Source organism: Lepidochelys olivacea (assembly GCF_965140295.1).
Source record: "Lepidochelys olivacea isolate rLepOli2 genome assembly, chromosome: 4".
In the NCBI taxonomy this organism is placed as follows: Eukaryota; Metazoa; Chordata; order Testudines; family Cheloniidae; genus Lepidochelys; species Lepidochelys olivacea.
Window position 1 is genome coordinate 137,470,625 of NC_140414.1, and position 18,030 is coordinate 137,488,654.

Sequence of the window (18,030 nt, forward strand, 5' to 3'; positions counted from 1 at the left end):
TGTTCTCTATGTATATAAATCTCCCCACTGTATTTTCCACTGAATGCATCCGATGAAGTGACCTGTAGCTCACAAAAGCTTATGCTCAAATAAATTTGTTAGTCTCTAAGGTGCCACAAGTCCTCCTTTTCTTTTTAAAATTTTTAAGAACATGGAAGATGCTATGGAATTGCTACATATTATTATTTATTATTACAACATGTTTCAGCTTCAGAACACTTTATTCATATTAAGTAATTCTCACAGTCCCCTTGCTCAACAGGTAAGTAGGAAGTCTATTTTTACCAAGCAACTACAATGAGCTGATTGAGCTGGAGAAGGCGTCAGAAACAGGATTCGAAGTCTAGATTTCCTGGTTCTATTTCAGACCACTAAACTATCTAATTTAGGCAGCGCCCCAAACTATGGCCCTCAGCCTCCAACTGTATTAATGTGTTATAAGCAGTATCTGGACAGTCTCTGAATGGGCATGGGGTCCACTTACCTGGAGCCAATTGCAGGATCAAAGCTACATAGGTCCAGAGGATTTGTTCATAATCTGTCTTAACCAGTTACCTCTCTGTGATGAATTCAATTCCCAAAGGACAATCACTGTCTTGTTTCTCTTCTCAGCCTCCATGATTCTCCTCATCCCCCTCCTTTTTTAAAAATAGTATAATTGAAAACCCAAGAAATTAAACTACCAGAAATTACAGTCAAGTAATTTTCCATTGGATTGACTGCAAACTCCTTAACGAAAGGAAATTCAGAGTTAAAACTAAATTTGTAGGGAAGGAAAGGAAATAGGGGCCAGGATCAAGGGACAGGATTGGATAGCGAAGGAGGTGGAGGAAAATGAACTGAGAGCAAATTAGAGAAGAGGCTGGGAAAATCTTTTGTCTAATGGATGTAGTTCTGTGTGAGACTTCTCCAGAGTAAGGTCCAGGAAATACTTACACCGTGAGATCGTAGAGAGAGAATCTTGCACCATCTGTAGGTTCGTAACGTGGGAATAAAGTTCAAGTAGTGCAGCTAGTTGTATCTTTGCACAAGCGTGGGGCATAAATGTAATCTTTGAAGCTGAGGGAGACAAAGGCTTTTGCAAGGCTAGTGCTCACATCAGAGCTAGTCTTTGCAGGCATGGTGAAAAGGGGATGGCCTCCTAACATGAGCAAGAAGAGAGAACATGTTGTGTCTTCTGAAAGGCTGGCAGCAGCTATGCTCCCCAGAGCTCACCATACCTTAGGCACAATGGGCCTGATTCTCATTGGCACCAAAGGGATCTTAAATGAGGCCCCACTCCTAGAGCTCCTGCTAGGTCAGTCCTTCTGCACAGCATTCCAGTGCAGGGCTGTGCCTTTAAAGCACAATTAAGCCATAAGGGCCTTATCCAAAGTCCATTGAAGTCAATGGGGCCCAGATCCTCAAATATGTTTAGGTGCCTAACTCCCATTGATTTCAGCCTAAAACAAGGTGGGGTGAACTGTGCACCTCAGCCTTGTGGAGCAGCCTGCTTTCTCTCTCTCTGTTTTTGGTTCTTGGGTGTTAATGTTCTGAATTTTAAGCAATAAAGTAGTGTTACATCACAACCATCCAGACTAAGGTGCCTAACAGCCTTTGAGGATCTGAGCCTAGGATCCTTTTCATTGACTTCAATGGAGAAGGGTCTGACTGTAATGTAATAATAGGAGGGCTCTTCCTTTTGTTCCCCAAGTGCATTAGAATAATTGTTAAACATTCGGGAGAAAATAATTACAAAAACTGGTAGTTAATGATAGAATAAAAATTACAGGATCTCAGAAGGACAGATGAGCTGAGATCACCAAGAAACATTCCAGAAAAAGACAAGCTATCAGGTCAAAGAGGTAAATAATGCTATTTATGCACATCGTCAAAAATAAATCTCTTATCACATGTAAATTTCCTGGGTGCTCAGCTCCACCAGGAGCTCATGACATTCCTTGCCTCTGCCCCAGCTATTGAAAATATTGACCTCACATCTTTGCTTTTAATTCCAAGCTGTTTTCACAGAACTGCACTGTTCATGTGATGTATTATTTTGTCCCTGCTTGTCGACTACAGCCCCTAAATCAAAGCTGTGCTCAGAAATGCAGTTAACTAGCTATCAAAGGAAAAAGAAAAAATAAGTGGGGGGGGGGGCATCTAAGCATACCTACTCTGAAACCATAAGTACTGTCAGGAGTGCAATTCAAAGGAAGAGCTTACCTAGACCCAGATTCCTGGTTAAACATAGAATGTGATTTTAAATTTATTTAGCTGAACCAGTGCAAGAGGACCTACAGTTTAAACCAAGGTTTACTTTGGTTAGCTTACCTTGATTATGAACAGGTTTAAGGCCAACGTAAACAAGCCATTCATAAACTGAAGAGTGTTTGCATTGGTTTAATTATATTGGATTGAGTTGTGCATAGACAAGGCCAGAGGAAACACTTGAAAAATTAGACACCACCAGGGCCAGGACTGGTGTCAAGTCTTTCAAAGATGGACGTATAAGTGTTGTGGTAAGAGGATCCATCCTGGCTGAATTCCATCTGAATTTACAGGAGACCAAGGTGGTAGAACATTGTTGTGCAGCCAAGCAAGAAATTGAAGTGTGGGAGAATTGTTTTCCTATCCTTATTTTAGACCAGCTTCTCTTGAAATATTTAAGCTCCCTATTTTTAAACAATGGAGGAATCCAATTGATTTTATTATTTCACATAGATAAAAGGAGGAATTTTTGGCCTCGTTCAACTGAAGGAGATGAGCAATAGAAATAATGTTCCTTATGTGGAACACTTAACAAATGACTTCATTCAGAAGCAGATGATTGCAATAACGAGTCACTTTGGAAAGCAGCAATGTTAATGAATATGAGTGCTAAAAAAAAAGATCAACTGGCCAGAAGTATTTCCAGATTGCAGTTATTTTGGGGTTTGGGCCTTATAATAGCTATGGCTAAAATAAAATACTAATATTGCAGGAGTTACTTAGATACCAGTGGTATCTCAGCAACTATGAGTTCATAAAGGCTTAATTATGGTATATGGGTTCAGAGAGGCTTAATTAAGGTGATTCTTGTCACCAGATGCCCCTTACTCTCTCTCTGATGCTCTACGAATTCAGCTTTCCTTGTTGCTCCCCTAAACGGTATTCGGCCCCTTTTTCGCATGCCTATTCCCTTTGCCTGGGATCTTCCGCTTGAGTCTGTTAACCAGGTAACTGCACGGTCCCCTTTTGGGTTCTTTTCTTACACTTGGCTTTCCACCACTAACCTCTTTCCCGATTTTGCTGAGTCCGGGATGCACACAATTGCCATTCACAATTGCAAATGCAACAGCAGGTTGGAGCTCAGATCCCCCTCCTTCAAAACTAAAGGCTCCCACAGCTTGAATGGAAGGAGAAGTGCTGTTATCAGTACAGAGTCTATGACACACAACTGAGTAATTCTGATTCTATCCAGAAGAGGGCAATGGAACACAAACACTACAGTAAGAATCACCTAAAGCTCCTTGACAAGCTCTTATATGTGATAAGCCTGGACTCATGATTTGCAAGTATTATGAATATGACTTCAAATGTTTGGAGGCCAGTTCTTGAACCCTATGCTACTTAAGTTATGACCTTCACAATTAGGTGTCTTAGGAAAATCTCTAGGCTGGAATATGCAATGTGTGGGGAAGGAAATATGCAACTTTGTGTTTCTATTACTGTCGCCCAAGGCTTCCCCTGTTGTATTCTACATGCAACTGTTGCAGTTTATCCGTGGTTCTTTGAGGCAGGGCCTGTCATTTATTTTACCATGAGGCCCCAATCCCATTTGGGGCTTTTAGGTACAGCTATAATACAAATCCTTATTACTTCCACCCTTTGCTCAGATGTAAACTCCTCACATATGGGAAAAATCAGATCTATTCAGCTATCTTATGTACTTATATAGTCTTCAATGATGTATACTCTGAGCATCTCACAATCTTTAATGTATTTACCCACACAACACCCCCATGCATTAGACCAATGCTATTGTCCTCTTTACAGCTGGAGAGCTGAGACATAGAGAGACTAAATGACTTGCCCAAGGTCACACAATACGTCTGTGGCAGAACTGGGAACTGAAACCAACTTTCTTGGGTCCTAAGCTAGCATCCTAACTCCTGGACCATTCTTCCTCTCTAGATATGATCTTTATGGCTCATGCCTATCTCTAGTCTAAGATGAATTTAATAAGAGTCTGAAAAAAGGGAAGACTGATGTTTTAATGCTGTGAGTATAAATACCCTGCAGATCCCTGAAAGGGAAAATAATCATTCTTAAGTGTGGCAACTTTGAGCCTGATGATTACTGAAAGGTAACTTTGAAAAGAACAAAGACCGGTACTGTGTACAGAAGTGATAGACTGCAGGGATGCAGGGCTGAAAGATACAAGAAAAGTAATCCAATGAGAGAGTCGTAATTGTTCTAAACGAGACTAGGCACTAATGATGAATGCATAATAATACAGGAGGTAAATAACTGCAAAGTATTTAGCAGAATGATAGAATTGTAAGAATAAAGCTGGTTCATAGCTGGCAGTTTAGAATCTGTCACAGTCAGGGGCTTTTTCAATTAACTTTTTTCCCCTTTATTCCCCTTCAGCTCTGGAAAGGAAATATCTCTTTGTTGAAAACTGTTACTTTTTAACCATCACAGAAAATGTCCTGGTTTTTCCCCATTCCCATCAAGAAAAGAATCCCCAATGTTAACCATATATGATACATCCTGGGTGCCAGGTCAAATGGAAGCTAGAAGGAGACCCTAAGGAGAGACTCTGGTGTACAGGGTGAGACATTAGAGTAGGAGGCAACAAACCAGGGCTCTGTTCACTGATCAGCTGTGTTACCTTGGGCAAGTCGCATCTCCTCGGTTTCCCCTCTCACCTTCTGTCTGTCTTGTCTATTTTAATTGTAAGATCTTCAGTACCTAGCACAATGGGCTCCCAGTCTCAGTTGGGGCTTCTAGGAGCTGTTGAAATACAAGTACCGTAATAATAATAAAGAAAAGAAGAGGCTATAGTCAAAAATAACCTGTCAGCACTTAAACGTCAGAGTACCATTAGTCGTCCTCCTTCCATCTATTATAATAATGTAGTATACAGCAGGGGCCTGTAACAGAAATGGTGACAGTCTCTTCACTCTAAATAGCCTGAGCTATTATAAATAGTGTCCTAACGAACAGAGAGAGAACTTAGGGGATGTTTCTGCTTTAATAGCCTTTAGAGTTTTATTTTCATTCCAAACCACAAATCCTTTGATTTTTCTGCTTGCACCTTTGGGGCTAAAGCTGTTGAAGAAGATAACAAAGGATGAGTGCATTTATTAACAGCAGGTGGGCAAGCTTGTGTCTTTCTCTAGTCTGGTGCCAGTTTTGGCTGTGTAGCAAATACAAGAGAGCCCATTTCCCTGCAGGACCTTCTCCACTGACGTCTGTGTATCTCTGCTGACTTATCTGGAGATTAAGGGCAGGGTTGTGCCTCACAAGCACAGCCCCACACTGTGAAACCAGACTCCAACTTGTGCTTTGGGGAGTAGAAGGTGTAGTGGGAGCAGCCATGCACAGCTGCAGCACCTCCAGCATGCCAAAGCCAGGATGACAAAGGGAAATGGGCAGACAGGTGGTGTGGCATTCTATAGTGCTCCTTAATGGGACAATGTTTTCCCTCTATTCCCAACTGCATGCCAAGGGTAGGTGTGTGGGGCAGGGTGTGTGCTAAGGCCCTTGGCCTGAAATAGTTGGCCACACCTCCTCACGGCTGTGCAACTCCCCCCCCACACACTACCACCAGGTACATTAGCTGGTCTCATGGTCAATCACTCAGTGGAAGGATAGGTTGGAACTGTGTTTCATCCTGCTCTTCCATTAGTCTGATGATGGGGAAGAGATTCTGCATTCTCCCTATACTGCTTTTTCACTGATAATAAAATAATGATAATATTTAATAACACTTTCCACTTACATTTTGCTTTTCATCCATAGGTATCGAAGCACTTAATACAAGATAGTGGAGTATCATCGGTCATCCAGCTGGGGAAAATAAGGCACAGATTGGTGAAATGGCTTGCCAAAGGTCACAAAGCAAGTCCATGACAACATCAGGACTAGTATCCAAATCTTCTGACTCATTGTCTCCTGGTCTAGACACCTGACTTGAGCCAGGTTCTGGGGGAATTATCTTGATTTTTAGATTTTGAGTGTTGAAGTCTGGCTTTTAAAAAACATGACAACTGAATATTAAATATAATTTTTAATTTTTATTTTCCTTTGCGGGCTGAGCAAGTATTATAGCACTCACAAATATTTTCAGGTACTGATGCATCAAATCAAAATTTAGACTCTAAGGCCCTGACTTTATTTCAGCGGTCAGTCTTCAAAGAGGCAGCCTAGAGCAAAATGGGGTGAGTTGTGCCTCTCTGCTTTAGGGAGCAGCCTGATTTGTCTTTTTCTGGTTTTTTGTTCTTGAGGGTTAAAGTTCTGGATTGCAAGCAATAAAGTAGTGTTATGCTGCAATCTTCCAAAAAGAGTATTTTATCTAACTTCTTTGTTTGCATGCTGTGAACATAACAGGTTCCACCCCAGAGACCCTGTATGAAGCAGCTGAAAAAGATTCTTTGCAATCCCTTGGTGCTTCCTACCTTAATTCTCCTGGAGGCTTTTCCCACACTCACATTCGGATCCTCCCACTCTGGAAGTGCAGCTTTTTGTCCATTTGTTGCAGAATGAGTCCCTTCTCAATAACCCCCCAACCTCTCTGGCAGCTAGTCTTGTCCTCCGATCTGCAGCCTTTTTGTCCACCTGGCTGTCAGGAGCTCAGCAATTAGCCTCAACTGAAGAGACAGTGAGGCTCTCTGTTAACCTCTTAGTGGCTGGAGTAGCAACACCCCATGATAGAATCTCTAAATCCACAAGGACTCCAATGTTACCTCTGTCCCAGCACTCACATACTGGACTGTGGGGAAACTTGCAGCACCCTCATACTAAATAGATGGAATAAGCCCTACATGTGCAGTGCTTTTCGCATTGGAATTCAGATGCAGATACCAAGCTCATCCTTCTATCTTGATGTTCCATGGAGTCACTAACTAAAGAGAGGACTACGTGATTATAAGGCCAGGTGAATGACCATACCAGGATTCAGTGCTACATAAAAGTTTTAGGCGTCTCTAAAGGCTCTGCCTACTTACCATCCCAGGAAGCAGCTGGCATCCTGCATCAACTCTTCTCCAAACCTCTGAGTGGGAGAGAATAAGGGAAGCCATATTCCCTCCTATTCCCCTGTTCAGCCTTTTTAGGACTAGGCACAGTGTAGCCCCAAATCAAGTGATGGTATAAACCAAAAAAGCAGCAGTACGGGTTCCCCTATGGCACAGTTGCATCCAGTATAATAACATTAAAGGGCCCTTTTAGGTTTCACTCTGGTTTCCTGACTGACCATTTAGCTACAATTGTTTACGTGTGTTTCTTTTGCTCATTTAACAGGAAGGACCCAAACCCTCTAGTAAGAGAAATTGCTGTTCTTTAGCGGAATCTCTAATCATTTGCCATTGCTAGCAGAATCCCAGACTATAAATCAGAGCGGGCTATTGGGAGTATTTGACTTGCAATGCTGAGCTGGTAAATTAAAAAAAAAAAAAAAAAAAAAACTAGGAAAAAATAACCTAGGACTTATTGGAAAATGAAACAAAATTAGAGACAAAATAAAATAGCTGAGAGCTTTCTCCCTTCCCCTGCAAGGAAAGGCTTGATTAAAACAGTGATAAAGTAATGCCTAATAATGGGTAGCCAAAGAACAGAGTGTTGGATTTGCTCTTCTTATAGCACGATAGGTATTATTCAGTCAGAACATGATTTCCATGGTTGTTGGTCATGGATCTATGACTTGTCACCCCAAGACACTAATCCTTTTTCAAGAGACAAAACAATTCTTTTACTCAGTCCTGGGCCTCTCTTTCTAAATTTTAGTCTCATGAATGCACAAACCCCTTTACTGGATTATTTATTATTGCAGTAGTTCCCACCTGCATCAAGCAGGGTCAGGGATACATTGTGCTAGGTACTATCCAAACACAAGTGGAGCTTTCTCATTAAAGAAAACCACCCAGAACTAAGCAGTTCCCCCTATTCAGCAAAACACTCCAATACATGCTTACGTTTCTGGAATTGACCTAGAATGGGAAGGAATAAATATTACCAGAATGTATTGATTATCAGACTGGTTTGCTTAAAAGGTCACCATCCATTTTCTAGGAGTCCACAATGAACATATAAAAGCATTAACTAATAGGTGTGTATCCGTTAAGGGTCATAACATGCCAGCAGGAGAGCCTTGTATTTATTCAGTCTTTTAAGGCTACCAGTGATTCTCAAAATATTTCATTGTTCCTGTCTTTGTATGACAGTTTCTCAGACTCAGACATGGCTTGGATGAAATGATTATCACAGGCTTTATGGTTAACAACAGCATTCTCTCATATGATGCTGCAAATCAAATCTTCGCTTAACAGCATCAGTGAAACAACTGATCCATCTCAGGCTTGTTAAAACTGTACATCTGAAGAAGGCTGGATGCCTCAAGGTTTACAGAACATCACCTTTAGAATAGTTGTTGAAATCTAACCCGCATTGCAGTGGTGACCAGACTTTATTGCCTTTCGCTGGCTATTCAGAGGTTCACGTGAAATATGGTTTCATTCCAATGCTTGGAGGCGAAGCGTCCATGTCACAAATGTGACATTAATTGGGAACTGGTGTGGCTGTCTCTGGAGAATGAACAAGCAGTAAAAAATAGGAATGGAACCTGAACTTCTTGACTAGGTATGCTGATGTCTGAGAAGACACATAAGGGGCACACATTTGCCAGAATATACTGGATAATTAAGCTTCATCTTAAGACAGGGAGGGTGGTCTGGTGGGTCTGGACTGGGATCCAAGAGACCTAGTTTTTCAATTCTTGGGTGCTACAGACTTCCAGTGTGACCTTGGGCAAGTCAAGGTCTTCATCTATCCTGTGCCTCAGCTCCCCTTCTGTAAAATTGGGATACGTTCTTACCTCACAGGGGTGCTTCGGTGATGAATACATTAATGAATGAGAGGTAATGGGGGCTGTGCACGTATTGAGAGAGATTTTCTTCTCCAAAAGTGTCAAAATAGAAATCACTGTTCGTTTCCATGCCTAAGATTGAGCAAATACTTTACATTATCTTTCCAAATGAAACAGCTTTAACAACCATATACCATGAGATTTGTCTCCAATGCATTATAATTAGTGCCCTAAGGGTGATTCCTTCTTTTTCCTCAACTTGCAACACTAATTAGACATTTAGCAAAAAATTCCTAGTCCTCCTTTTCACCAGAAGAGGTACCAGCTGGCAATTCCTACATTTTCCTGTATTTTTATGTATTTATATTAATTTATACTTGCTCATGTATTTTTCCACTCCATGTCTGATGAAGTGGGTTCCAGCCCATGAAAGCTTATGCCCAAATAAATTTGTTAGTCTCTAAGGTGCCACAAGGACTCCTCGTTGTTTTTACATTTGTTGTATTATGCTTTTTTCTAATTCTTAACGGTTTAGAAATTAAAATACTGAAATTCACTGACATAAATTATTTAGTCCTATTGCAGGTCTATTCTGGTCGAGTTCAAACCAAAACCTTCTTATTTGAATTCTTACATTGTTTAATTATTGTCTAAATCATGGATAGATGCTCCTGAAGATAGCCAGGGCAAAATTCTGGCCCCATGGAAATCGATAGCAAAACTCCCATTGACTTAAATGGAACCAGAATTTCACCCCAGGTCTTCATAAATTGCTGTCTCAGTATTTGATCCATTTGTTTTGGTTTTAACCTATACTTGTTACTTTGTCCCATAATTTCCACAGGAAAATCTTCCCTCTTCCAGGAACTCTTCCTAATAGGATTCTTCAGCAGTTCTTGGAGTACATGTTTCTGGCAACAAGTTCCACTTTTCAAGCCCACAAAGTGTATACATTCCGTTATGTCAGAGTTCTTAAAGAAGAGTTATCTTGAATGAGTGAATTGATTAACCGTAGGGAGGGTGAGATTCTATAGTTACAGCACTTAACAACAGTTACATTAATGTGCAGATTTACCGCAATCGAAATAGACACAAAAGTATAAAATGGAATATTCACCAGAACTCAATTTCATATTCTCCTGTCTTCACTGTTGTAACTTTTAGCCAAAAATGAGAAGTTTTGTTTTCTTATTACTTTTATTTCTTTTCTCTTTCTTGATCTATGACCTATGGTTTGCAAAAAGTTCTCAAGTTCAACTATATAATCACAAAAAACTCAATATTTTATCCACTTCAGAACCATCACTAAGATGTTTGTTATTCTCCTGCAATACAGAAACTTTGCACTCTCATGCATCTTTCATAAAGTCAATAGCAATTACAAACGAAGGGTCAGATTTTCAAAAGGATTTAAGACTGGATTTTCAAGTATTCAACTGGGGCAAGATTTTCAAAAGTATTTAAGACTGGATTTTCAAGTATTCAACTGGGGCAAGATTTTCAAAAGTGCTGAGCACTCCCATTGTGACATCTATGGCCAGATTGTTGAAAGATCCCCATAAGTTGAGTGCTGAATTCTTTTAAAAATTGAGCTACTTCTTTTGGGAGCTGAGCTCTTTTGAATATCTGGCCCAGACTGTGGATGCTGAGGACTTCTGAAAATCTAATCCCAAGGCCCCAGTTTAGCAAAATCAATCATACTCACAATGTCAATGCACTTACTCACATGCAGAAGCACTCTGCTGAATTGAAGCTTAATATTTTATGAGATATAGTTTTTCATAATACTAACACAAGTTTCATTGATGTTAAGGCCAGAAGGGACCATCACATTCATCTTGTCTGACCTCTTGCATAACACAGGTCACATAATCTCACCCAATCATTTCTGCGTCAAGCCCATAACTTCTGTTGGAGTTAGAGCACATCAGTTAGAAAGACAACCAATCTTGATTTAAAGACTTCAGCAGATGAAGCATCCATGATGTTGTTATACAGATTGTTCCAATAGTTAATTACACTCATTCTAGTCTGAACTTGTCTAATTTCCGCTTCCAAACATGACATCTCTTTATACCTTATGCAGTCACAGTTGTGGGAAATAAACCTTTGATTGCAAGGGGAAATAAGATAAATAATAATAATATAGTATATAGCACTTTCTACCTTAGCATCTCAAAGTGCTTAGCACACATGAATGGATTGATGCTTAATATTTATAGGGATCAGGCTGTCCCTGGCTAAGTCCATGGAGTCTTGTTATTGACCTCTGCGAGAATTCACATATAGCACTTCACATTTTTCAAAGCACTGTACAAACAACACATCACCCTGGAGAAATAGCTAAGTAATATTATTTCCACTTCAGAGATGCTAAGTGATTTAGGCCATGTCGCCAAACTCTTGTGATTTTATTGCAAGCATTGGAATATTAAGTGTTTTTCTTAAAGCTCCATGAAGACTCTCTGGCTTTTGTTACCAAAAATAGTTGCTTTCCCCTCATTGATGTGGAAAAAGCTGGAAGATGGCTCAAAAACCAGAAGGCCAATAAAAATCTAATCTAAAAAAAAAAAAAAATTCAGGGTTTAAACACAGTCTCATGACTTTGGAGACTTGATTAATCATTTTTTAAGGTTTGGGTTTGGCTGTACTGCTTAGGGCCTGATTCAAAGTCCAGTGAAGTCAGTGGAAAGATTCCCATTGACTTCAGTGAGCTTTCAGTCCCTGTGTCCTAAGATGATATGTGAGACACCCAAGGTTACAATGTGAATCAGTGATAGACCTGGTACCCCAACTCCAAATTCTATGCATAAAATCACCAAACCTTTCTGCTTCCAAACTTCCTATCACAGAAAGCATGAGTAGATTCATGAGTTTTGCCCAGCATTATTGGACAAAAAATCCATGAGATATATCACAAGCTGAAAATACTATGTCTAAACACTGTAAAGAAAACCTAACACCTAGGATGTATACAATTCTCCCACAGTAGATAAGAATGGAGAATGTAAAATGAGATTTACAACCTGTTGAGAGGCTGCTAGGAAAAAAAATCACAACAACCATAAAAATAATGCTGTATCTGGTGGGGAGAAATATTGTATGCAGAATGCTTTCTTTAGATAGATGGCTATAGAAATTTGAGCTGGTGATTTACAATTTGTTCAGCCCCCAAAAGAAAATTAGTCACTCCAAATGCTTACACATATGACTGAAAGTGAGTTTATCATTAATAGAGTGGATCCAGAGGTCTGAACTTGAGCTGTAGGTATGTAGAAATCCTCAGTTCAAATCTATTCATGAGTAACTGGAAGGACCAGCGGATCAAGTAAACATAAATAAAGACTGTTGTTTGGGATATAAAGCCTCACCCTACTTTTGTGACATGTAGCACAGCTTTATATGACTTACTGGGTGCTAAGTGGTTCAAGTTTGAGAGATATTCTAAGACTGATCCTGTATCCGCAAAAAGAAAAGGAGTACGTGTGGCACCTTAGAGACTAACACATTTATTTGAGCACTTCATCGGATGCATGCAGTGGAAAATACAGTAGGGAGATTTTATATACACAGAGAACATGAAACAATGAGTGTTACCATACACACTGTAACAAGAGTGATCAGGTAAGGTGAGCTATTACCAGCAGGAGAGAAATAAAACCTTTTGTAGTGATAATCAAAGTGGGCCATTTCCAGCAGTTGACAAGAACATGTAAGGAACAGTTGGGTGGGGGAATAAAATGGGGAAATAGTTTTACTATGTGTAATGACACATCCACTCCCAGTCTTTATTCAAGCCTAATGTAAATTTATTTTTTCTGTTTGCAAATTTATTCCAATTCAGCAGTTTCTCGTTGGAGTCTGTTTTTGAAGTTTTTTTGTTGAAGAATTGCCACTTCTAGGTCTGTAATCGAGTGACCAGAGAGACTGAAGTGTTCTCTGACTGTTTTTTGAATGTTATAGTTCTTGACATTTGATTTGTGTCCATTTATTCTTTTACGTAGAGACTGTCCACTTTGAAGTGGGGCATTGCTGGCACATGATGGCTAATATCACATTGGTAGATGTGCAGGTGAACGAGCCTCTGATAGTGTGGCTGATGTAATTAGGCCCTATGATGGTGTCTCCTGAATAGATATGTGGACACAGTTGGCAACGGGCTTTGTTGCAAGGATAGGTTCCTGGGTTAGTGTTTTTGTTGTGTGGTGTGTGGTTGCTGGTGAGTATTTGCTTCAGGTTGGGGGGCTGTCTGTAGGCAAGGACTGGTCTGTCTCCCAAGATCTGTGAGAGTGATGGGTCAACCTTCAGAATTGGTTGTAAATCTTTGATGATGCGCTGGAGAGGTTTTAGTTGGGGGCTGAAGGTGATGGCTAGTGGCGTTCTGTTATTTACTTTGTTGGGCCTGTCTTGTAGTAGGTAACTTCTGGGTACTCTTCTGGCTTTGTCAATCTGTTTCTTCACTTCAACAGGTGGGCATTGTAGTTGTAAGAATGCTTGATAGAGATCTTGTAGGTGTTTGTCTCTGTCTGAGGGGTTGGAGCAAATGCGGTTGTATTGTAGAGCTTGGCTGTAGACAATGGATCGTGTGGTGTGGTCTGGATGAAAGTTGGAGGCATGTAGGTAGGCATAGCGGTCAGTAGGTTTCCGGTATAGGGTGGTGTTTATGTGACCATCGCTTATTAGCACAGTAGTGTCCAGGAAGTGGATCTGTTGTGTGGACTGGTCCAGGCTGAGGTTGATGGTGGGATGGAAATTGTTGAAATCATGGTGGAATTCGTCAAGGGCTTCTTCTCCATGGGTCCAGATGATGAAGATGTCATCAGTGTAGAGGAAGTATAGTAAGGGCATTAGGGGACGAGAGCTGAGGAAGCGTTGTTCTAAGTCAGCCATAAAAATGTTGGCATACTGTGGGGCCATGCGGGTATCCATGCGGGTACTCCTGCTAGTAATAACTCACCTTATCTGATCACTCCCGTTACAGTGTGTATGGTAACACCCATTGTTTCATGTTCTCTGTGTATATAAAATCTCCCCACTGTATTTTCCACTGAATGCATCCGATGAAGTGAGCTGTAGCTCATGAAAGCTTATGCTCAAATAAATGTGTTAGTCTCTAAAGTGCCACAAGTCCTCCTTTTCTTTTTGCGGATACAGACTAACATGGCTGCTACTCTGATCCTGTATCGAGATTCACTAGCGTAGAACCCAGCACCCATCTGAGGTCCCTTTGAAGCCTTAGTGCAGTGCATATTGTGCAGCTGGTAAATATGTAACTATGGAGTAAGATTCATCAGCTTAGAACTCACAGCCCAGGGTAGGAGGGGGCTAAGGTGGCTTTAAGTCACCTTTGTTCTCATAAGAACATAAAAACAGCCATACTGGGTCAGACCAAAGGTCCATCAAGCCCAGTATTCTATCCTCTGACAGTGGCCAATGGCAGGTGCCCCAAAGGTAATGAACTGGGTAATGAACCCCAGGGCTTGTCAAAGGGTTCTTGGAAGGCAGTCTCCACAGTGCCTGCCCTAGGGCAATCCTCTCCTGGCCAGATTTAGGGACCCTTTATGTCCCTCTAGCACTTTGCATACAGTGGCCAGAGTGGGAATGAAGATCTCCACCATAGTACTCTTATTTTATATACTGCTGTGTTACTCAGTGTGAAGCACGTTCTGAATACAGAAGACATAGACCCTGTCCTGAGAAGCATATAACCCATTAACACTGCTTTTCAGACATGTATTATGTGAGAATAGCTGCTCCATTAATAAGCCAGTGGATGGAAGCACTGATAAGGAAATTGGTTGAGACTCCCTGGTATCTGCGTACAATGACTCATGCCTAGCCCCAACCTGCACATACATTTAACTCATGTATAGGATACTACAGTGAGTTCAGAGACATTCTTTGTTCTAAACACTCTTCAGACTCACAGACCTGATTAACCACTGTATTATTCCAGCATTTTTCTGCTATAAAGCCATTGGGATGAGTGGGCTGACAGCAGTGTGAGAGTGGAATAATGCAGTGATGAATCTAGCCCATTATCTGGAATTTACAAAGCACAAACTCCACTTTTCAGGTCTATGATTTAAAATATATTTAAAATACTAATAAAATTAAAATGCATTACACACACATTTCCTTGTTTTCTCCAATTCACTTGATTAAATACTGGCATAATGACATATATATACCATCTCTCTTCAAATACCTTTACAAACATTAAATTTTTATTGTTAATCATTTCTGTTACAGTACAGCCGAAGGGGCTGGAATGGGGCCCCATTTTGTTAGGCCCTGTACAAACACAGAGAAGCAGGCAGTTCCTCTCCTGAAGTGCTTACAACCTAAATAGACAAGACACACCCAGGGTTGGGAAAGGGGTTGAACACACTGTGATGGGTCATCAACTCCGGGGTGCTGTCTGTGAGCCGTTGGAACTGCCGTGCCCCCTAACAATTCAGCTGGGTTGGCCTCTCTCACTCTGCTCTGCTGATGATACCATCCAGCTCTCCAGGCCTTGTTATCACCAACGTGACAGCAGGTGGCACCCACACCCAACTGGGTCACCTGAGTGATTTACCTAAGCCACTCATGGACAAACGAACCAATTCCCCAGCTCCCCAGCCTTGCACCCTCATTGAACGATAAACCCAGAATCTTGCACGACACAGGGATCTGTACAGTTCAAGCTCATTAAATTAGCCAGCTTCCCCCTTGATGTGGGGAAGCTATACAACAAGCCTGTGTTAACCAAGCTGAGATTTTTCCAAACACTTCACTCAAAAACGCACTGGTTAAGCTAAAACATAAAACCAGTTTATTAACTACAGAAAGACAGATTTTAAGTGATTATAAGTGGTAGGAAACAGATCAAAGCAGATTAGCTAGCAAATAAACAAAGCTGCAAACTAAACCAAAAATACTAGATAGATAGGATTTGAATTAGCAATATCTCACCCTGACTGATGTTACAAGCAGGTTTGCAGATTCTTGAGGCACATAGTATCACACGGATATGTCTGACTTGTTCATCTCTACAGTTTTTCTCTAAGGTCCCACGGGGGAGGGGCAGCATTCTCTGGGTCCTCGAAAGAATTACTTAATCTTGGAAACCCTTATGAAATACATGCTTAGCTCATTTAGTCCCAGATCCAGTAAGACTCTGAAGCATGTTATTAACTTTAAGCATGTAAATAGTCCTGCTGCTTCAACACATAGACCTCCATGGGGCTTTGTTGTGGATCTCATGCTGCATAGGACTTCAACGCCCATTGACTTCACAAGTAGTACATTGAATTGTAGTGATCTTGAGATGCTCAGATTCTCCTGGAAGATGTGAACCTCAGAGACTGAGATAATTTGGGCTCAGTCCTTCCTTACTAAAGATACCTCACTGAAGTCAGTAGAGCTTTTCCTTTGAGTGTTTGCAGGATGGGGTTTTTTCACATTAGAATGGTCTGAAGACAATTCCACTGAAGAACAAGAAAGGAAGGGAAAAATTATGGGACACTAAATCAGTTTATTAAAAATGTACTACCAATATAATTTGGTCTTCTTGACCAAGCTATTAAAAATGGTTTCTTTTTGTAATAGAAGCTCCACTTTGTTACCCCACTGTTCAGTCCCATGCTTATTCTGCACATTAGTGGTTGCTATGAACCAGAGAAGCTAATAAACTCAAGGAGCAGATCCTCAGCTGGTGTGAAATGTCATAGCTCCATTGACTTCATAGTTGAGCTGGGAATAGGACCCAGGTCATTTAAGTCACATTCCAATACCTACTCTAACATCCATTCATCATTCCCCAGCTGCTACTGGGTGTGAGACTGCAAGGTTGGAACACCAACTCTACTTGCATCTGGTGCAATGCACGTGGACCCATTTGAATTTAGTCTAAATAGCTAATTGGTATGAAGAGCCATCATGGTAGGACAATGGATGTGAGAGCATCTGGCACTGTGTTTCTGAAAACAACTATATTATTTTGGGTTTGGTTGGGGTAGAAGTAGAAATGATTAATCAGCCCATAGTCACCCACAAAACTAATGCATTATCCACCTTCAAAACCCTACTTAAGACTCTTCTTTGCCATAAGGCCTACAAAAAAGTGACAATGGTCAGGCTGCTGGTGCACCGTGACCACAGCCTAGCATGCTGACAGATACTGTGGCAATGGTTCCTTGTACTACCCCATTGGTGTGTTTGGATTCATCTGTTGTCACTTGTCTTATACTTAGATTGTCAGCTCTTTGGGGAAGGGACAGTCTTTTCCCCCCTGTGTTTATACAATGCCTAGCGCAATAGGTCCTGGTCCATGATGGAGACTCAAGGTGCTACAATAATACAAATAACAAATAAAATAAATAAATAAATAAATAAATAACAGTGATACCCCCCCTCCTTCTTCACTTCTTCTTGACCAGGGTACCACTCTAAAGTCCTGGCACATGACATTAGACAAACAAACAAAAAACAGAGGCCTATTAGACTTCTACTTTGTTATATTCTGGAATTAGAACATACAGAATAATTGTCCTTATATTTAGTAGTTGGTAAATCATTTCAACCTTGAGGAATGTAGAAGGGAGACAGAGAGAGGAGGAACCTACAATATAATTAAATTAGAAGGTCCAATACTTATTGAGTTTTTCACATTAATAATTGCTTCTTTAAGCAATTGTCAAAAGAATTTCTGGACATTTATATTCATCTTTGTGCAGGGCTTGAGGACAGTGGCAACCTGGCATGGTCACAATCATATGCCAAATGCCTGACTAGTTAAAATCCAAGCAAAATTATGTTTCCTGAATCTGTTGTGCAGTAGTGTCCATAAGGAACTGTTAAAGTGTGCACTCTATCAGAGCAGCCACATGAAAACAGGTCTTGTGTGTACACACTAGTATGTTAATGAGTATTCATTGTGAGATTTGCTTCTTAAAAGGGCAATTTGTACAACTAACTACACCCGGATTTGTGTA